Below are 23,560 nucleotides of genomic sequence, written 5' to 3'. Positions count from 1 at the left end.
AAGGACCTGAGAGTCTGTATCACCTTCAGGAGAACTGGAGTCGCTGGAGGAGGAAAAATGTACACGTACTCCAAGCGGTTCCAGTCCTCTGTGAAGGCGTTCAGGCCTCCAGTAAGTGTCCTCCGGTTGTAGGTAAGGTAGAAGGGGAGCTGTGCTGTGTCCGGGGAGGCAAACAGGTCCACCTGCGGGGTGCCGAAGTGGAAAGAGAGAGAGACTCGAACACCTGTGGGCGTAAGTGCCACTCCACCGACGTCCCCTGAAACCTGGACAGACCGTCCGCCCAGTCGTTCTTCCAGCCCGGGACATACTTCGCCAAGAGCGATATGTTCCTGCATGACGCTATGCCGAAGATGTCCTCCAAAAGAGTCAGAAGTGGATCTGAATGGGCCGTACCTTGCCTCTGCACGCACTGTACGGCCGTCACATTGTCCATGTCAAAACGGACGCTCATGCCGGAGATTTCGGGGTACCTCTTGAGCTACTCCCTCACCACCATCAGCTTTCGAAGGTTGATGTGAAGTGATTTTCTCTCCTCCGACCACCTCTCGCAAGCTTGGCTGGAAGCCCCACCCTATGTGTGAGGCGTCTGACGCCACAGTTATCCAGGGTGGAGGCGGGGACGATGGTACTGATTGGCAAGAAAGGAAGCAAAATTCATGTCTCCTTTCGTGCAGCATTTTCCTTTGGATTTACTCGTGCGCTGCAGTTTGTCTTTTTACAGAGCCTCTTCCTTCTGCTTGGCAGCACTTTTTTTTTTTTTTATCTAGAAATATATATATATAAAAAAAAAATAACATAAGACAAATTTATGGATGAGAATAAAAGGTGGAAGTAGGTAGGCATGTTTCGTACAGTGACCGTCACGTATAAGCCTGACGGCTTCTTGCATCATCCTTTATTTTCTGATGTTAGTATGTTGTTATATCCTGCAGACGTGGCTACAGATGTTGTCTACTCTAACAGCTTCAGGAAGGGAATGTCTTTCTTCCACACGCTCTTGACGCGTGAAGATATGCTCCCGGAGCTTTTTCCCACCATTTACTGCTAGACATCGCGCCGCAACCACAAATAAACACAAGTAAACACAGCTGTTAGGCCAGTGTGTGCGAGAGGCACGAAGTAATCCTCTTCAGTGAAACTAAATGCTATGGTAGTAAGAGGTCTGCCTTTTGGACAAATAAATCAAGTAAAAATAGCAGTAATTTTCAAAAGCCAGAGACAAGTGAATCAAAGATACAAAGGAGTGCAACTTGAGCAAAAAGATACGTGAGTATCAGTGAGAGGCAAATATTGAACAGAATGATACCATCAACCAAAACTTTATTAGAAAGATATGACAGATAATTATTTGAATCCTTGTATATATAAGTAAATTATATAATAAGGTACAAACCTAAGTATAATTATGATTGTTATAGAGACATTTCATAGCTTTCAATTTAAATCACATTTTTTTTTTTTTATTTATCTCAACAGGACAAGGCTTCTCTACTCGCTGAGTGTTTCGCAGAGAAGATGTCACTCACTGATCCGGGTAGACGTCCACCTCACTTCCCTCAGGAAACAGATCACACTGTCTCCGATGTTCAGGTGACACGTGGACAGGTGGAGCGGCTAATGAGGGAAGTAGAGGAGAACAAAACAGGAGAACAGGAGAACAAAGAAGAGAATAAAACGCTGCGCCAGTGAGCTGTCAGGTCCTCTCACCAGCGTCTTCAAGGCCTGTCTGATGGAGCACAGGTGGCCCTCTATATGGAAGGAGGTGCGAATGGTACCAGCCCACATGAAGAACTCAAAGTCTGAGCCCAGCAACTACAGACCCATCTCACTGCTCTCAGTGGTGGGCAAGTTGCTGGAGCAGGTAGTGGCAAGTGTCATCTGTCATCACCTGAGTGAGCACCGCCTCCTCTCAGACAAGCAGTTCGGCTTCCGGCCTGGTCTCTCAACAGCGGACTTCCTTACCCTCCTCTCCCAATGCTGGCAGGATGCCCTGGACGAAGGTCTGGATACTCTTGTGGTGGCCCTGGACATTGCTGGGCTTTTGATAGGGTATGGCACGCGGGGCTTGTAAAAAAGCTTTGAGCCAAGGGTATCCTCCTTGTACTGCTCGATGATTACCTGCAGGAGAGAACCCTCCGGGTAGTCATCAATGGACAGGCATCCCAGCCGTTACCTATACAGGCCTCAGTTCCACAGGGTTCGGTGTTGGGCCCGATCCTGTGGAACATATACATCGATGACCTCCTGCGACTACTACCGACTCTGCTTGCATACACCGACGACTGCAGTCTCTCCCGCTCCTACTGCCGCTGCGACAGTCAGCGAGCCGTTAGAGAGCTGAACAGGCAGCTCAGGCTGGTGATGGAGTGGGGAGAGGCGTGGCAAATCAGCTTCGCTCCAGAAAAGACGCAGGCCATGGTCATCTCACGGTCCTCAGCTGCCTCCCCAGTCGTCTCAGGCTGTCTGAGTTTTGGAGGCCAGACACTTTCCCTCCAGGAACACGTCAAGTTGCTGGGAGTGACAGTGGACTGTGGCCTGCGCTTTGACTGCCATGTTCCTGCTGTTGCCCACCAGGCCTCCCAGCGAGTTTCTGCACTGCGTCCGATGTCGGGAAACCTCGAGTCCCGGGGCATCCTCACACTGTAAAAGGTTCAGATACGGCATTGTATAGAGTACAGTGCCTTGTCCTGGATGTCGAGTGCCCCCACCCACTTGCAGACACTGGATGCTGTGCAACGACGTGCCCTGCGCTTGATGGGGATGGACGGACAGCAGCAGCAGCAGCAGCAGGAGGAGCAGACCGGAGTCACGTCGCTGGAGCATCGGCGGGTGGTCCAGCTCAAGGCCCAAGTTCTGGAGGTCCCTCATCTCAGGTCGCTAAGGCTCCCACCACGACCTGTCCAGAGGGAGTCCAGGACCACCACCTCCAGTGACATGCTGGTGCACGTGCCTCGATCTTACTCGAGGCAGCACCAGCGCTCTTACACAGCCAGAACCTCCAGACTGTGGAATGTGTTTACGGCAGCCATGAGTGATACACAGACAATGACACATAAACAAGTGAAAGTGGCTGCACACAGATGGCGTAAAACACAAACTCCCACACTAGTGCTGTGTTGAGCATGTGTATAGATAGTAGGATGAGTTCGCTTTTGTATATATTTTCTTCTTTATGTTTATGTATAGGCTTTTCAAATAACAGCATAAAAAAAAAAAGATGTTGTTTTAAGCCTGATGTAAATTTTTATTTAAATAAAAAAAATAAATAAAGTTTTCTGGCAGTGTTCCACCCATTACATCTTACATATGTCATGAATCTTTTTAGAAGGTTTTGATCTTGGTTGTGGAGGTCTTAAAAGGTTTAGATTTCTTAGTGTTTGGTTATGTATACTGGAAACTCTATTAAGTGTTACAACATGTGGTGTCTGCAGTTGGCTACATACAAATTTGACCAACTGTAATGTATGTATATCGTGCAGTGTGAGAGATAAGCAAGTAAAGGATTAGTATTGTCTCTATATCCTACTCCTGAAATTAATCTGACTTTCATCTGTAATTATATTAAAAGGTCAATAATAAATTTTTTTGCTGATCCCCAAGCAAGATTGCACTAGTGAAAATAAGAGTAAACTAAGCTGTAATATAAAATCAAAAGAGACTCTCTATTAAAGTAATTCTTTACCTCAGCTTATCTAGAAAATTTAATATGTCTATAATTAACATGAACTTTCCATACCACCCTTTCACCAATCACAACCTTAAGGAATTTTACTTTCTATTACATTATTTTTCAATCTTATTACAATATCAAGGTGATTACGTTTATTCCCTGCAAATATCATAAAATGTCTCTTTTTAATATATAATGACACTCTATTTGCTTGACCTTGACCACTTAATTTCCAAAGTGGAACACATTCTGACTCTTCCGTTTTGAGGAGATCTACATTCTTGGAAAGTTCAATGTTCACCACCAGCTTTGGCTTTCCTCTCCCTTCACTGGTGAACTAGTTTTTAACTTTGCTATTCTCCACTACCTAAAGCAACTACTGTAACACCCTACGACCGTCTTGAAGATACGCCCAACATTCTTGACCTTTCCCTAACCTCTAATACTTCTGTTTACGCTGTTATCCTATCTTCTACCTCCTCCATTCATTCCTCAGGATCCCACAAAGCGGAGGTGCCTCTGGGTTTTTGCATCTGCTAATTGGGGGGACCTGAGGAGGTATTACGTTGATTTTCCTTGAAATGACCACTGTTTCCGTGTCAGAAACCTGTTTCTATCTGCTGGGCTCAAAACAGAGATGATAGTGTCTGGCATGGAAGCGTATATTCCTCAATCTCTCGACCTAAATCTTTCAAACCTTGGTTTGGCTTCTCGTGTTGTACTTGATACAGAGGTGGCCTACATCCTGAATTTCATGCGCCTTATATTTCTGCCCGGAATGATGCCAAGCCTATTCTCCAGCTAGCCAAAAAGGAAATGTCAAAATCTTTCAAGATCTAACTCCTCTCGTGACTTTTGGCTTCTTCATCTTTTCCTTCTTTCTTTCAAACTGATGAACCACTGCCATCTTATGCATTTCTAAAGCTGAACTCTTCGCTGAAACTTTTTGCTAAAAACTCTACCTTGGATGATTCAGGATATTTTTTTTCTCCCTCACCTCCATCCTCTAACTACTTCATATTACCCATTAGAATGCTTCACAATAATGTTTTCCATGCCCTCGCTGGCTTAAACTCTTGGAAGGCTTATGGACCTCATGGAGTCCCTTCTATTGTTCTCCAAACCTGTGCCTCCATGCTTGCACCTTGCCTAGGCGACTTGCTCTGTCAATATCTACCTTTCCTTCTTGCTGGATGTTTGCCTACATTTAACCTATTGCTAAAAAGGGTGACCGTTTTAATCCCTCCTATTACTTTAATCTCCTGCCTAACTATTTATTTTATTTTATTTTTATTTATTTTTTTTTCCTCAACAGAAAGATTCTTAAACATTATCACTTCACAACCTTCTATCTGATCGCCAGTATGGGTTCCGTCAAGTCCGCTCTACTGGTGATCTTCTGGCTTTCCTTACTGAGTCTTAGTCATCCTCTTTTAGAGATTTGGTGAAACGTTTGTTGTTGCCTTAGAGATATCAAAAGCTTTTGATAGAGTCTGGCATAAGGCTTTAATTTCCAAATTACCCTCCTACGGCTTCTATCCTTCTCTCTGTAACTTCATATCAAGTTTCCTTTCTGACCATTCTATTGCTGCTGTGGTAGACGGTCATTGTTCTTCTCCTAAATCTATTAACAGTGGTGTACTCAGGGTTCTGTTCTGTCACCCACTCTCTTCTTATTATTCATCAGTGATCTTCCAAACCAGACTTCTGTATTTTCACCTTCCCATGATTGAAACTCTTCCAAGAGGGAGGTTTCAAGACATTTATCCTGTCATTTTTTATTAACGGTTTCGATTCTGTATAGAGACTAACACCTCAGTGGACTTTTTTTCTTTTTCTTTCGCATGCCCGTGGCCGGTGCCTCTCGTATAGACACACACACACACACACACACACACAGTGAAAAAAATTTATACATATATATATATATATATATATATATATATATATATATATATATATATATATATATATATATATATATATATATATATATATATATATATATATATATATATATATATATATATATATATATATATATATATATATATATATATATATATATATATATATATATATATATATATATATATATATATATATATATATATATATATATATATATATATATATATATATATATATATATATATATATATATATATATATATATATATATATATATATATATATATATATATATATATATATATATATATATATATATATATATATATATATATATATATATATATATATATATATATATATATATATATATATATATATATATATATATATATATATATATATATATATATATATATATATATATATATATATATATATATATATATATATATATATATATATATATCCGACATGTCGGATACTTGAATATCGCCGGATACTTGAATAGAAGTGAAATTATGTCTTACCATAACAATCATCTTACCATAACAAAGATCAGCTGATCTTAATAAAAAATTCCTGGGATTATAATTGATGAAAAGCTGGTATGGAATGCCATTTTTATTCATATACATAATAAACTGTTTAGATCACTTGAAATAATTCTTAAGAAGAAATAAGTAATTACCTAAACAGAGAAGGCCTTTTGATTTTATATCAAAAGTTTAGTTTATCCTTATTTTCACTACTGCGATCTTGCTTGGGGTTCAGCAACAAAAAAAAACTACTATTCACCCTTTACTATAATTACAGAAATAAAGTCATGAGATTAATTTCAGGAGCAGGATATAGGGACCACAGTAATTCTATATTTGCTGATCTCACACACTGCATGATATGCATACAATACAGTTGGTCAAATTTGTATATAGTCTAGTGCATACACCACAGGTTGTAACATTTAATAGAGTTTACAATATACATAACCAAACACTAAGAAATCAAAACATTTCAAAACCTCCTATGTAACATTTTGTTTATTTATTTATTTTATTTATTTATTTTTTTTTTTGTCAGTAGTGGATCTCGTTTTATTATTATTATTATTATTATTATTATTATTATTATTATTATTATTATTACTTATTTATTTATGCATTTTTTTTATTTATTATTTGATTCTTTTTCATGTAAGACGATCATTGGCCAAAGGAAACAAAAACAAAATTATATATATATATATATATATATATATATATATATATATATATATATATATATATATATATATATATATATATATATATATATATATATATATATATATATATATATATATATATATATATATATATATATATATATATATATATATATATATATATATATATATATATATATATATGAAAAGAAAATCCCTCTAAGTTGGCAGTCGCAAAAAAGATGTCAAGAGAATCATAAAAAATTGAAGGATAAGTGTATTGAATTCTCATAGAAAGGAGGAAATACAGAAAAGGCAGTTTACTAGAGAAAAGGATGATTGATTGAGAATACTGGTTAACTCTTGCATGAAAGAGCTGGACTGAAAAGAAATGAAAGAAGAATATCTTGTCCAGTGAGGTTTTGGGAGGAGAGGAGGCATGCAGTTAGTAAGATCAAGAGAGTAGTTGTCATTAAAATAGCGGCAGATGATAGCTACAGACACAACATTGCGGCAATGAGATAGAGACAGTTGAGTGTCACTGAATGAAAAGAGGATAGTTATCTGGAATATTGTTACGATTTGATAAATGGAGGAATTGTGTTTATGAGGCATTAAACAATACCAAGTGTGAGAGTACAAGAGCACTAGATTTTTGAGAGAGCAATAAACTACCGCCCTCTCATAGGAGAGAACCATTTGCCATGTGGGCAGGTGGGAAGAGCCTGTATCAATGCGCGCGGGCCAAGGTGAGCGGGTCACGACCTCGCCAGGCCTCACTTCCGGCCGGGTCATCCAGCACCAAAGACGTGCCATCCTCGACTCCACCCGAACCAGACTGCAGAAAGGACAGCGTTGTGCAGCGGTAAACCGAAGCCCTGACTGACGAAGCTGGCTTTCATCGAAGCAGACTGGATGAGTGAGCACACCAGGGGAGCGCCTTGGGTAAGTTATTTGTGGTCAGGCCTGTTCTCGAGCGCCCAGCGACGACGTGGTCGTCGCTCCTTGTCGAGTGATACAGTGCGAAGTGATCCGTAACGTGATCCAGTAACTTAACGTTAAGCTGTGCTCTCACAACGTAACTTAATTCTTCCTCGTTTGCTGCCCACGTGGTCACATCGTAGTGTTTTCAGGAGAAGGACCAGGCATTGGCCTCACTTCCGGAGGAATAAGTATTTCTTTCTGCGTGCCGCTCACGCGCCATTTCGTTGTAGTTACTGTATAAATATAAATCAAAGACTTATAACTGTGCTTTCTTTTAAGTATCCTACCCTAGTCTACCTGGAGATTCAACCAGGAATTGCATGTGATCGGTGGGTGTGAAAGTGTTAAGGAACCCCGATCCATGACAACTGGTGCCCGAACAGGGACGACATACTAAGTGCAGTCACAGTAGAGTAATTCTTTGGTACCGTGTAATTTTGTTGACATCTTTTGCCGTAGACAATGGCGTCCGAGGGTCATAGTGAATCTTTCGATCCCTTTGTGCGGTTTAGGCCTGAAATCGCGGCGCTGAACATAACAACAGCGACGAAGGTTAGTGAGTATATACAGAAGCGGCTAGGTGAGGAGAGAGAGGACCGCCTACGTGCCGAGGAACGTGAAAGAAAGGACCGTCTGCGGGAGGAGGAAAGGCAGAAACGCGTGAGGCAGGAAATGATTCATGCCGAAGAACGGTAACACGAGAAAGCGATGGCTGAAATGGAGCTTCGCCGTGCGGAGGCTGAAGAGGCTCGATCTCGAAATTCAGATGGAAGCACTCTACGTGCCTTACATAGAGTGAAACTTAATGCTTACCGTGAAGGGGAAGACATCGATGCCTTCATTTGTCTTTTCCAGCAGCTGGCTAAGTTGTATCAGATGAAGTCTGAAGAGAAGGCCATCGAATTTTACAGCCTGTTTACAGGAAAAGCCTTGTCCATCGTACATGGGCTAGGGCCTGAAGATAACTGGTACGAACACATGAAATGCGCTCTTTTGAAAGTATCTGGCAGAACGGCGGAGGCAGCCAAGCAGGCATTTCACAGTGCCGTTATCAGTGGTAACTAAACTACCGTTCAGGCTCTAGCCAGAATTTCTCGTCTCTTTGACGAGCGAGTGCAGAAGGAGGGGATTTACCTCACGTATGAAGCGCTGCGGGAGTTAGTCATATGCGACAGGTTTGAGGAAATGTGCACGCTTGAGTTTGTGGCCACAACTAAGGCCAAGGGAAACGTACAGCAAACAAAATGGCGGAAAACCTAGATCTCCATTTTGCCGCAATTGGACGTAAAAATGTTCCCAAAGTTCGTTCCGCGGGGAGCGGCAGCAAGCCGCAGCCCAACGATCCTCAGCCAGTAAGGCAGAATAAGCCACAAGGACACCCCAGGGAGGGTAATGAGTTTCAACCACCATGTGGGTGGAATACCGGCTCATCGCGTCCCGCACCACCTATGAAAGCTGGCCCACACACAGGCAGACATGCTGCCGCATTGTTCGAGACGCCGGACGATATTGTACCAGCGGCAGATGCTACTCCAATTACAGCTGTCCAGAATCACCCCTCGCCGGCCGTAGATAGCGTTCAGGCGACCCTTGAAGCAAATAACATGGCCCCACAACCCCACTCATTTTGACTCGCAGTCGCCTCCTCAGTACCAGTAGATTCACCTCAGGGATTGATAGTGAAAAACGGTACAGTAGGTGGCAGGTCGGTAAGAGTAATGCGGGACAATGGTTCTACTGGTTGTGTAGTGAAAGAGACCCTGATTGCTCCCGCTCAGTTCACAGGAGAACAAGTGAGAGTCGTCATGATTAACGGCTCTGTGGCTACTCGCCCGATAGCTGTAGTCGACGTGGAGACGCCGTTCCTCACTGGCAGAATTCAGGCCGCTGTGATGGAACAACCGATCTACGAATTGATAATCGGTAGTGTTGAAGGGGTGAGTGACGTCCAGAACATGGACCCAGCAACCCAAACCGAAGATCAAGTAGGCGCCGCCTTGACGCGAGCTCAGGCCCTAGACAGACGGACCGTGGTCCCTCTTAAGCTCATATCACCTGACGAGCTGCTCAATAGCGCTAACGTGTAGCTGCACAAAAGATTGATCTCTCCCTTGCAAACATTCGGAAGCAAGTCACTGAGGGGGTGTCGAGTGTAAATAGATATGGAATGGCTCGCTTCTGCCAAAACAAAGGAAAGTTGTACATAGGAGTTTATCTCCGACCTCGGTGAGGCTTGGTCGCAATTCGTGGTACCCGCACAGTACCGCCACGCGGTGAAGGAGATGGGACATTGCGCGACCTAAGGTGGTCACATGGGGCGACAGAAAACACAAGACCGCATTAATCACACATTTTTCTAGCCTGGCATGATTGTCACTATCGCGAGATTCGTGAGGTCCTGTGACGTGTGTCAAGGGCCGTGTGAAACCTGCGCAGCTAAAACCCATGCCCCTTACATCTGACCCATTTGAGAGGGTAGCAGTAGATATTGTTGGGCCTATCACGCCACGCGCGACTGACAGATCAAAATATCTACTCACGTGTGTGGACTTCAGCACTCGCTGGCCTGAAGCAGTACCCCTGAAAAATATAGAGGCCACCATGGTGACTGAAGCGCTGGTAGGGATATTCTGCCATGTGGGTATTCCCAAAGAGGTGCTGAGCGACCGAGGCACTCAGTTTACGTCTGGCATGATTTTTTTTTTTTTTTATGTAGGAAGGATACTGGCCAAGGGCAACAAAAATCTAATAAAAAAATGCCCACTAAAATGCCAGTCCCATAAAAGGGTCAAAGCAGTGGTCAAAAATTGATGGATAAGTGTCTTGAAACCTCTCTCTTGAAGGAATTCAAGTCATAGGAAGGTGGAAATACAGAAGTAGGCAGGGAGTTTTAGAGTTTACCAGAGAAAGGGATGAATGATTGAGAATACTGGTTAACTCTTATGTTAGAGAGGTGGACAGAATAGGGGCGAGAGAAATAAGAAAGTCTTGTGCAGCGAGGCCGCGGAAGGAGGGGAGGCATGCAGTTATCAAGATCAGAAGAGCAGTTAGCATGAAAATAGCGGTAGAAGACAGCTAGATATGCAACATTGCGGCGGTGAGAGAGAGGCTGAAGACAGTCAGTTAGAGGAGAGGAGTTGATGAGACGAAAAGCTTTTGATTCCATCCTGTCTAGAAGAGCAGTATGAGTGGAAACCCCCCCAGACATGTGAAGCATACTTGTACAGAGTTAGCAGCTGGGGGGTTGAGAAAAACTGGCGGAGACGTCTCAGAACACCTAACTTCACAAAAGCTGTTTTAGCTAGAGATGAGATGTGAAGTTTCCAGTTCAGATTATACGTAAAGGACAGACCGAGGATGTTCAGTGTAGAAGAGGGGGACAGTTTAGTGTCATTGAAGAAGAAGGGATAGTTGTCTGGAAGGTTGTGTCGAGTTGATAGATGGAGGAATTGAGTTTTTGAGGCATTGAACAATACCAAGTTTGCTCTGCCCTAATCAGAAATTTTAGAAAGATCAGAAGTCAGGCGTTCTGTGGCTTCCCTGCGTGATATGTTTACCTCCTGAAGGGTTGGACGTCTATGAAAAGACGTGGAAAAGTGCAGGGTGGTATCATCAGCGTCGGAGTGGATAGGACAAGAAGTTTGGTTTAGGAGATCATTAATGAATAATAAGAAGAGAGTGGGTGACAGGACAGAACCCTGAGAAACACCACTGTTAATAGATTTAGGAGAAGAACAGTGACCGTCTACCACAGCAGCAATAGAATGGTCAGAAAGGAAACTTGCGATGAAGTTACAAAGAGAAGGATACAAACCGTAGGAGGGTAGTTTGGAAATCAAAGCTTTGTGCCAGACCCTATCAAAGGCTTTTAATATGTCCAAGGCAACTGCAAAGGTTTTACCAAAATCTCTAAAAGAGGATGACCAAGACTCAGTAAGGAAAGCCAGAAGATCACCAGTAGAGCGGCCTTGACAGAACCCATACTGGCGATCAGATAGAAGGTTGTGAAGTGATAGATGTTTTAAGAATCTTCCTGTTGAGGATAGATTCAAAAACTTTAGATAAGCAGGAAATTAAAGCAATAGGACGGTAGTTTGAGGGATTAGAGCGGTCACCCTTTTTAGGAACAGGTGGAATGTAGGCAAACTTCCAGCAAGAAGGAAAGGTAGATGTTGACAGACAGAGCTGAAAGAGTTTAACTAGGCAAGGTGCAAACACAGTTTCGGAGAACAATAGGAGGGACCCCATCAGATTCATAAGCCTTCCGAGGGTTTAGGCCAGCGAGAGCATGGAAAACATCATTGCGAAGAATTTTAATAGGTGGCATGAAGTAATCAGAGGGTGGAGAAGAGGGAGGAACAAGCCCAGAATCGTCCAAGGTAGAGTTTTTAGCAAAGGTTTCAGCAAAGAGTTCAGCTTTAGAAATAGATGTGATAGCAGTGGTGCCATCTGGTTTAAGTAGAGGAGGGAAAGAAGAAGAAAAGTTATTGGAGATATTTTTGGCTAGATGCCAGAAATCACAAGGGGAGTTAGATCTTGAAAGGTTTTGACATTTTCTGTTAATGAAGGAGTTTTTGGCTTGTTGGAGAACAGACTTGGCATGATTCCGGGCAGAAATATAAAGTGCATGAGATTCTGGTGAAGAAAGGCTTAAGTACCTTTTGTGGGCCACCTCTCTATCATGTATAGCACGGGAACAAGCTGTGGTTAAACCAAGGTTTAGAAGGTTTAGGACGAGAAAAAGAGTGAGGAATGTATGCCTCCATGCAAGTCACTATCACCTCTGTTATGCGCTCAGCACACAAAGACGGGTCTCCGACACGGAAACAGTAGTCATTCCAAGGAAAATCAGCAAAATACCCCCTCAGGTCCCCCCAACTAGCAGTGGCAAAACGCCAGTGGCACCTTCGCTTAGGGGGATCCTGAGGAGGGATTGGAGTGATAGGACAAGATAAAGATATGAGATTGTGATCAGAGGAGCCCAACAGAGAAGAAAGGGAGACAGCATAAGCAGAAGGAGTAAAGGTCAGGAAAAGGTCAAGAATGTTGGGCGTATCTCCAAGACGGTCAGGAATACGAGTAGGGTGTTGCACCAATTGCTCTAGGTCATTGAGGATAGCAAAGTTGTAGGCTAGTTCACCAGGACGGTCAGTGAAGGGAGAGGAAAGCCAAAGCTGGTGGTGAACATTGAAGTCTCCAAGAATGGAGATCTCTGCAAAAGGGAAGAGGGTCAGAATGTGCTCCACTTCGGAAGTTAAGTAGTCAAAAAATTTCTTATAGTCAGAGGAGTTAGGAGAGAGGTATACAGCACAGATAAATTTAGTATGAGAGTGACTCTGTAGTCGTAGCCAGATGGTGGAAAACTCGGAAGATTCAAGAGCGTGGGCACGAGAGCAGGTTAAGTCATTGCGCACATAAACGCAGCATCCAGCTTTGGATCGAAAATGAGGATAGAGATTGTAGGAGGGAACAGAAAAGGGGCTACTGTCAGTTGCCTCAGACACCTGAGTTTCAGTGAGGAAAAGAAGATGAGGTTTAGAAGAGGAGAGGTGGTGTTCTACAGATTGAAAGTTAGATCTTAGACCGCGAATGTTGCAGAAGTTAATGAAAAAAAAGTTGAGGGGGTTGTCAAGACACTTAGGATCGTCGACAGAAAGGCAGTCCGACCTGGGGACATTTATGGTCCCCTCCCCAGATGGGGACTCCGAGGCTGGTGTAGGAGTCGCCATGATGATTTGAAAATTTTTGGGTGAAGGGTGTGTGTGTTATTAGGTACTTGTAGTTTTGTGAGGAGGAAGAGAGTTGTCTTTAGAGGGCAGGCTGTGACTGCCACCTTGTGTTGTGAGACACAAAGGGAAACGTTCAGTGAGGTCACAGCTGGGTTTAATGATAAGTTCACAGCACCCCCTGAACAGTGCTTTAGACCTCACTGGGAGTAATTATCGTTTCGGCAGGTGTCTACTGCCTCCTCCTGAGGAGGCAGTAGATGATGAACGAGACGTTTATGCTTTTCTCCGTGAAAGGGCCTTAACACGACGCCCTGGTATCCCATGTGTAACGTTCTGTGCGAAAGGTTCAACGGCACACTGAAGGAGATGCTCAAGCGACTGGACGCCGAGCAACCCAAGGAATGGCCGAGATATGTGGCTCCTCTCCTGTTCGTATACAGGGAAGCACCGCAGAGCACACTGAAGTTCTCAACTTTCGAGCTACTCAACGGGAGAGCAGTGCGCGGTCCACTCCAAATACTGTGAGAGCTATGGGAAGAGGACGTGCCTAGTCTGGAAGTACGTACAACATACGAGTACGTTATGAACCTGGCTGGCAGACATAGGGAAACCTGTCGTATGGCCAAGAAAGAACTCCTGAAGGCCCAGGAGGTACAAAAGGCGCATTATGATCGGAATGCGCGACTACGCACCCTGCAGCCTGGCCACGAGTGCTTAGTACTCCTACCCACTGCTCATAATAATTTTCTGGCGCAGAGGAAGGGGCCTTATGAGGTCCTAGAGCGCGTCTCCGATTTAAATTACGTTGTACTGATTGATGGAAAACGTCTCCACGTTAACATGCTTAAGGAGTATCATGCGCCCGCCATCTGTGGTAGGGTTGGCGCTCGGGAACCAGCATGTGGTGAGGACAAGGCCGCCTTTTTGAAAGCCGTGCGTGGTATTTTTTCCCTTTCAACAGCTGCGAAAGAAGAAGGTGAGATCGAATGCAGTGTGGCCGTAATTCACGATGCAGAGGACGTAGGACACGGTCCACTCACTATACAAAAGCATCAGATGGAGACTGTAGATGACGTCGCATTATCTGAAAGGCTGTCACATGAGGAAATATCGATAATAAAGAATCTTCTGGATGAATACATGGAGGTCTTTTCTGACAAGCATCGCGTGGCCCGGGTGGCGCCCCACAAGATCACTCTAGCGAACAGGAAGCCAGTGAAGGTGAAATCCTATCAGCGTTCCACAGGGACGCTGTGGCTTAGGAAATAAAAGAAATGGAGGAATTAAGCATTATCTAGAGATCCGATTCTCCGTACTGCAGTCCTATGGTCGTCGTACGCTAAGAAAAGCGGTAGTGTTAGGATCTGCGGCGACTTCCGAATGGTTAACGCAGTAACACAAATAGACGCAGAGCCCATGTTCGACCAACAGGAGATAATTAGCAGGCTGTCGCACTCGAGGGTGTTCAGGAAATAACGGCTTTTGCCACCCCCAGAGACCTCTATCAATATCGGGTTCTTCCTTTCGGCCTTGCCAACTCTCACGCTGTTTTCAACCGCCAAATAAGACAGGTACTAGATGACCTGAATTCATTCTACGGATTTGGAGGACCATGTAAGACTGTTACGTATGGTCCTAGATAAACTTTGAGACGTCAACATGACGGTTAAGCCGAGCAAGTATGAGATTGTCAAGGCAGATGTCGAATTCCTAGGCCACAAGGTGAGTCAAGGACAGTGTCTCTGCTTGGATGACAAAAGTAAGCTCCTGTTCCCCACATAAAAAGACAGGTAAGAGCTTGTTAAGGAAAGAGCACCAAACAAGGTTGAGTGGGGGCCCCACGAGGACAGATCATTCAAGGCACTGAAGTCCTTGCTGTGCAAGAAACCTATCCTACAGTTGCCTGACCCTTCAAAGCCCTTTGTACTTAGGACCGATGCATCCTGTGAAGGCTTGGGTGCTGTGTTGCTGCAGGAAAAGGACAGCGACATTTCCCATGGCCTATCACAGCAGGAAGCTCAAACCAGCAGAGAAGAACTACAGCAAGGTAGAACGTGAACTACTCGCCGTAGTAGACCGAATAAAGAAATTCTACTCATACTTATACAGGGATGAGTTTTGTGTTGGAGACAGACCACATGCCTCTGGAGTCACTGCGTACCTCTAAGAATGCAAACTCCCGAATAATGAGATGGACTCTATTTGCAACAATTTCAGATGCGAGTTAAGTACATCCGTGGCCGAAACAATGTCGGGGCCGACGTGCTGTCTCGCCTTCCAGAAGGAACTAGCGCGTCGGGTGAGATGAGCGAGTAGTACCTTTTTGTCATCAGTAAAGAGGTGATCTTGCCATGCCTCTGGTTAGATCACTAAGTTAATATTATAGATCGGTCTGAAGGAGTGTGCCTATGTTTACATGCCATGCATAGTGCCTACTCATTCCAGCACCAGGTGTCCCTACTTTAAGGAAATGTGTGGGTACCTGCACATAATCACCCCAGTTTCGCTCCTAGCAGCAGCAGCAGCATCCTAATGGAGGACGTCTTATGGAGGACGTCTGGTGCTGGAAGAGAAAGAGAGTGGACCAGTTTACGTGGTGGCTCCGCGAGACGAGTAACCACCCACACTACTACCCCTAACTACAGGATGAGTTGTCACTTGTGTCCTGTGTTTGAATATGAGATGTATATGGTATTACGAAGACACTAAATTTTCTCTTTGTTGGCAGAGGGGCTCTGAAGCCACCATCGACCTGAAGGCCGTTCGTAACACGCTCGTGTTCCCCAGAGGGAGGTGTCACTACGCCGCGTCTTCCCCCAAGAAAAATCCGAAGACACCGCTCCGTGTCCAATGTAGCGTCTGCGTGTCTCTTACACATACATTACGTACATTCGAACACATACATTCCGTTATGTTATACATAAACATACATAACAATAGGAGAGCGGTTTAAGTCTGACGATATTTCGTCTTGCAAAAGGCACGGAAAGGTTCAGCTGGTTCAGGAGATTTTTCCCCTAAGCTAGATCTCAACGTAAATACGGGGTTTTACACTCATGAGCCACCTGAGCTTCCACCCGAAATCTATTTTACTCTACACACACCCGTTTGTAGCTAGTTAGGCTTAGAATTTTTTTCTTCTGGAAAAAAAAAATTATGGGATAATGTGAGAGCACAGAAGCACTATATATTACCGCCCTCTCATAGGAGAGAACCATTTGCCATGCAGGCAGGTGGGAGGAGCCTGTATCAATGCGTGCCGGCCAAGGTGAGCGGGTCACGACCTCGCCAGGAAGAGGCAGTAGACACCTGCTGAAACCTTTAGACCTCAGTGAGGTCTAAAGTACTGTTCAGGGGGTGCTCTGAACTTATCATTAAACTCAAAATGACTTCACTGAACGTTTCCCTTTGTGTCTCACAACACAAAGGGGCAGTCACAGCCTCCTTTCTAAAGACAACTCTCTTCCTCCACACAAAACTAGAATCACCTAAAAACACACACACCCTTAACTCAAAAATTTCAAAATTATCATGGCGACTCCTACACCAGTCTCAGAGTCCCAATCTGGGGAGGGGACCATAAATGTCCCCAAGTCGGACTGCCTTTCTGTCGACGACCCTAAGTGTCTTGACACTCCCCTCAACTTTTTCTTCATTAACTTCTGCAACATTCGCGGTCTAAGACCTAATTTTCAATCTGTAGAACACCACCTCTCCTCTTCTAAACCTCATCTTCTTTTCCTCACTGAAACTTAGGTGTCTGAGGCAACTGAGAGTAGCCCCTTTAATGTTTCCTTCTACTTTCTCTATCCTCATTTTCGATCCAAAGCTGGATGTTGCGTTTATGTGCGCAATGACTTAACCTGCTCTCGTGCCCACGATCTTGAATATTCCGAGTTTTCCACTCTCTGGATACGACTACAGAGTCACTCTCAAACTAAATTTATCTGTGTTGTATACCTCTCACCTAACTCCTCTGACTATAAGAAATTCTTTGACTAAACTTCCAAAGTGGAGCACATTCTGACCCTCTTCCCTTTTGCAGAGATCTCCATTCTTGGAAACTTCAATGTTCACCACCAGCTTTGGCTTTCCTCTCCTTTCACTGACCATCCTTGTGAACTAGCCTTCAACTTTACTATCCTCCATGACCTAGAGCAACTGGTGCAACACCCTACTCGTATTCCTGAAACGTCTTGGAGATACGCCCAACATTCTTGACCTTTTCCTGACCTCTAATCCTTTTGCTTATGCTTTCACCCTTTCTTCTCCGTTGGGCTCCTCCGATCACAATCTCGTATCTGTATCTTGTCCTATCACTCCAATCCCAACTGAGGATCCCCCTAAGCGAAGGTGCCTCTGGCGTTTTGCCTCTGCTAGTTGGGGGAACTGAGGAGGTATTTTGTTGATTTTCTTTGGAATGACTACTGTTTCCGTGTCCGAGACCCGTCTTTGTGTGCTGAGCGCATAACAGAGGTGATAGTGTCTGGCATGGAGGCATACATTCCTCACTCTTTTTGTCGACCTAAACCTTCCAAACCTTGGTTTAACACAGCTTGTTCTCGTTCATACATGATAGAGAGGTGGCCCACAAAAAGTATTTAAGCCTTCCATCACCAGAATCTCATGCACTTTATATTTCTGCCCGAAACTATGCCAAGTCTGTTCTCCAGCTAACCAAAATTTCCTTCATTAACAGAAAGTGTCAAAACCCTTTCAAAATCTTATTCCATTCGTGACTTCTGGCATCAAGCCAAAAATATCTCCAACAACTTTGCTTTTTCTTCTTTCCCTCCTTAATTTCAACCAGATGGTACCTCCTTAATTTCAACCAGATGGTACCTTGGACGATTCTGTGTTTTTTCCTCCCTCTCTTCCACCCTCTGACTACTTCATGATACCTATTAAAAATCATCGCAATGATTTTTTCCATGCCCCTACTGGCCTAAACCGTCAGAAGGCTTATGGACCTGATGGGGTCCCTCCTATTGTTCTCCGAAACTGTGCCTCCATGCTTGCACCTTGCCTAGTCAAACTCTTTCAGCTCTGTCTGTCAACATCTACCTTTCCTTCTTGCTGGAAGTTTGCCTACATTCAGCCTGTTCCTAAAAAGGGTGACCGTTCTAATCCCTCAAACTACTGTCCTATTGCTTTAATTTCCTGCCTATCTAAAGTTTTTAAATCTATCCTCAACAGGAAGATTCTTAAACATCTATCACTTCAAAGCCTTCTATCTTGTCGCCAGTACGGGTTCCGTCAAGGCCGCTCTGCTGGTGATCTTCTGGCTTGGTCATCTTTTAGAGATTTTGGTGAAACTTTTGCTGTTGCCTTGGACATATCAAAAGCTATTCATAGAGTCTGGCACAAAGCTTTGATTTCCGAACTACCCTTCTACGGCTTCTATCCTTCTCTCTGTAACTTCATCTCAAGTTTCCTTTCTGACCGTTCTATTGCTGCTGTGGTAGACGGTCACTGTTCTTCTCCTGAATCTATTAACAGTGTTGTTCCTCAGGGTTCTGTCCTGTCACCCACTCTCTTATTATTCATTAATGATCTTCTAAACCAAACTTCTTGTCCTATCCAATCCTACACTGATGATACCACCATGCACTTTTCCACGTCTTTTTCAGGAAGTAAACATTTCACGCAGGGAGCCACAGAAAGCTTGACTTCTGATCTTTCTAAAATCTATCAACTCGACCTAGCCTTCCAGACAACTATCCCTTCTTCTTCATTGACACTCAACTGTCCCACTCTTCTACACTGAACATCCTCGGCCTGTTCTTTACTTATAATCTGAACTGGAAACTTCACATCTCATCTCTAGCTAAAACAGCTTATATGAAGTTAGGTGTTGTGAGACGTCTCCGCCAGTTTTTTTTCAAGCTCTTCTAGACAGGGTGGAATTAAAAGCTTTTCGTCTCATCAACTCTCCTCTAACTGACTGTCTTCAGCCTCTTTCTCTCATCGTCGCAATGTTGCATCTCTAGCTATTTTCTACCGCTATATTCATGCTAACTGCTCTTCTGCTCTTGCTAACTGCATACCTCCTCTCCTCTGGTGGCCTCGCTGCACAAGACTTTCTTCTTTCTCTCACCCCTATTCTGTCCACCTCTCTAACAGAAGAGTCAACCAGCATTCTCAGTCATTCATCCCTTTCTCTGGTAAACTCTGGAACTCCCTGCCTGCTTCTGTATTTCCACCTTTCTATGACTTGAATTCCTTCAAGAGGGAGGTTTCAAGACACTTATCCTTCAATTTTTGACTACCGCTTTGGACCTTTTTATGGGACTGGCATTTCAGTGGGCATTTTTTTATTGGATTTATGTTGCCCTTGGCCAGTGTCCCTTCTACATGAAAAAAAAAAAAAAGGCATCACTTCCGGTCGGGTCACCCAGCGCCTCGACTCCACACGAACCAGACTGCAGAAAGGACAGCGTGGTGCAGCGGTAAACCGAAGTCCTGAATGACGAAGCTGGCTTTCATCGAAGCAGACTGGAGGAGTGAGTACACCAGGGGAGCGCCTTGGGTGAGTTATTTGTGGTCAGGCCTGTTCTCGAGCACATATCCAGTCGCCCAGCGACTTGGTCGTCGCTTTTTCTCGAGAGATACAGTGCGTAGTGCCGGCTATTTATCTCCGTGATCCAGTAACTTAACGTAAAGCTGTGCTCTCACAACGTAGCTTAATTCTTCCTCGCTCGCTGCCCTCGTGGTCAGATCGTAATGTTTTTAGGGGAAGGACCGGGCATTGGCCTCACTTCCGGAGGAATAAGTATTTCTTTCTGTGTGACGTTCACGCGCCTCTGAGTGTAGCCATAGGTAGACAGGACTTCGTTGTAGTTATTGTGTTAATATAAATCAAAGATTTATAACTGTGCTTTCTTTTGAGTGTCATACCCTACTCAACCAGGAATCGCATGTGATCGGCGGGTATGAAAATGTAAAAGGATCCCGATCCATGACACTGAGTTTGCTCTGCCCCAATCAGAAATTTTAGAGAGAACAGAAACCAAGCATTATGTGGAGTCCCTGAGTGAGATATTTACTTCCTGAAGGATTAAACGTCTACGAAAAGACGTGGAAAAGTGCAAGGGAGTATCATCAGCAAAGGAATGGATAGGACAAGAAGTTTGGTTTAGAAATTTCTTCTAAACCAAACTTCTTCTAAAGTTTGATAAATAATTGATAAATAATTGAATGATAAATCAATTATTTATCAATCCTCATCCTGGTTCCTCCACTCATTGAGGCTCTTGCTGAGGCATTCCCTGCAGAACTTGAATGGAAAGGGGGTGGGGGGGTGGGAGGGACTGAACGCATCAGGCGGGCAGGCGGCTGGGGTCGATGACGGCTAGACGTGGAAGTCGAGTCTTGCCGTCACGTGTTCCCTCTGACATCTCAGTGCATTCCCTATGGGCAAGGTCGCCGCGATTACTCACGCTGTACCGCTATAGCCTCCAGCCTGTCCACGTATATATGACATGAAAAGGTAAAGTTTAAAGTCAGTCTGTTAATTGACAGGGTATAAAAAACATGTCATTCAGAGATAATGACGATATATATGTATACCTATCTTCTCTTGCAGGTGGTAGGTCATTTCCCAAAAACACAACACAATTTGAAAAGAGAATCTTACCCATTCATAGACACCGGCAGGGATTATGAAGTCTGCCTGTGTAATATCTTATTCCCTAAATATTTCTACTGCATTACGGAAGGGGGTCCAAATTCCAGTATATCGTTTTATGGTCGGGTTAAGCAGCCAGAGTTTGATATGTATGAATATGTGGAGGCAGGCTAATGTAGTACCCATCTTTAAGAAAGGAGATAAAGCTTTAGCGTCTAATTATAGACCTGTCAGCTTAACTTAAGTTGTAGGTAAAATGTTAGAGTCAATAATAGCGAGGAACATTAGGGAATATTTAGACAAACATAACTTGATAAATCAGTCACAGCATGGCTTCACGAAGGGGAAGTCTTGCCTGACAAACTTGTTAAGTTTTTACAGTAAGGTGTACGAGGCAGTAGATAATGGTGATAGTTATGATATCTTATATCTGGACTTTAGTAAAGCATTTGACAAGGTACCCCATCAAAGGCTCCTGAGAAAGGTTAGGGCACACGGGATAGATGGGAAGGTGTTAGGCTGGATAGGATCATGGCTTGGTAACAGGCGACAGAGAGTGGTAATAAACGGCTCGAAATCCGAGTGGGGTCATGTAATTAGTGTGGTGCCACAGAAATCAGTATTAGGGCCATTGTTATTTCTAATGTATATCAATGACTTGGATAGTGGAATTAGTAGTGATGTTAGTAAATTTGCGGATGACACAAAGATAGGTAGATTAATTAGGTCAGAATCGGATGCCATCGCCTTGCAGGCAGACTTAGATAGAATGAATGAATGGACGGATAGATGGCAAATGCAATTTAATATCAATAAATGCAAAGTGCTTAGCGTAGGTAGAGGAAACCCACACAATTGGTACACATTAGACAACCAAACTCTGGTAGGTACAAGGTACGAGAAAGATTTAGGAGTTATAGTTAGCTCTGAACTCCGTCTAGGGAAACAATGCATAGAAGCCAGAAACAAGGCAAATAGGGTACTAGGATTAATTTTTAGGAGTGTTAAAAGTAGAAGGCCGGAAGTAATATTAAAGTTATACTTGGCGCTGGTCAGACCTCATCTAGACTACGCTGTGCAGTTCTGGTCCCCACATTACAGGAAAGATATAGGTCTATTAGAATCAGTACAGAGGAGAATGACTAAAAGGATACAGGGGATGAGGAGTATCCCTTACGAAGCGAGGTTGAAGCGGTTAAATTTACATTCTCTAGAGAGACGTAGGTTAAGAGGGGACCTGATAGAAGTCTTTAAGTGGTAGAGGGGTTATAACAAGGGAGATGTAAGCAAAATTCTTAGGATCAGCAACCAGGGTAGAACAAGAAATAACGGGTTCAAGCTTGAAAAATTTAGGTTTAGGAAGGAGATAGGAAAAAATTGGTTCTCAAATAGAGTGGTAGATGAGTGGAACGGACTCAGTAATCATGTAGTTAGTGCTAGGACACTAGAGAGCTTTAAGAGAAGATTAGACAAGTTTATGGATGGGGATAGCAGATGGAAATAGGTAGGTGTGTTTCATACAGGGACTGCCACGTGTAAGCCTGCTCGCTTCTTGCAGCTTCCCTTATTTATTATGTTTTTATGTAATATAACATGTATACCTATCTACCAGAAAGGAATATCATCTTCAATTTTACCGATAAGAACATACCGGCCATAACTAAGGCGATTAATCGACAGATAGTGAGAGAACTTCAAGCAATCTTGAATGAGTCCTTTAAGATCTATTTCTCTTACTCGGAAATAATCTATTACGACCGCGACTTGGAGAGAGTCGTAGTTAAAAATGCGATCGTGCCTCCTAATAACGTGATACAAGTATAAAATTTGCATCGCAGATAGCTCGCATTCTGGGGTTTCAATCCAAATTTTCGCTACACTGTCTGCTTTCAAAGATATGGCGACGTCATTTCATCTTCCAGCGCGAGCGAAGCTTCCTCCTCATCACCCATAAAATTATTCGCTCAATACGTACCGCAAGCTGATGCAGGGACGGATTATATGTACGTTTATACCAACATCATTTCCCCCACGCGATTTGGGGATATCTTTTGGAGATACAACTGTGATGTATGAGGTTCCCAATGTCTTGAATGAACGGCCTATTGGGTTTAAGCCAAGTGAAGATTTCAATGAAGGGACTGTGTTGAGACCCAATGGTTTACTACTAGGTCGATTTCTCAATGAAGCTCATTGTGGATTTTGGGACAAAAGTGCAATCTTAAGTAAGTCAAATGCATTTAAGACGAAGATAGTTGATTTGTTTTTGAAAAAAAAATGATGAAGAATTATTTCCCCACTTTAGTTGTGCGCCAAAAGTAGCAGTAGACACCTGCTGAAACAGTAATTATTCCCAGTGAGATCTAAAGCACTGTTCAGGGGTTGCTGCGAACTTAATAAACCCAGCTGTGACCTCATTGAACATTTTCCTTTGT

Source organism: Scylla paramamosain, unplaced genomic scaffold (genome assembly GCF_035594125.1).
Source record: "Scylla paramamosain isolate STU-SP2022 unplaced genomic scaffold, ASM3559412v1 Contig22, whole genome shotgun sequence".
Classification (NCBI taxonomy): Eukaryota; Metazoa; Arthropoda; class Malacostraca; order Decapoda; family Portunidae; genus Scylla; species Scylla paramamosain.
The sequence above is the reverse complement of the archived record's forward strand: the minus strand, read 5'-3'. Positions refer to the sequence as shown.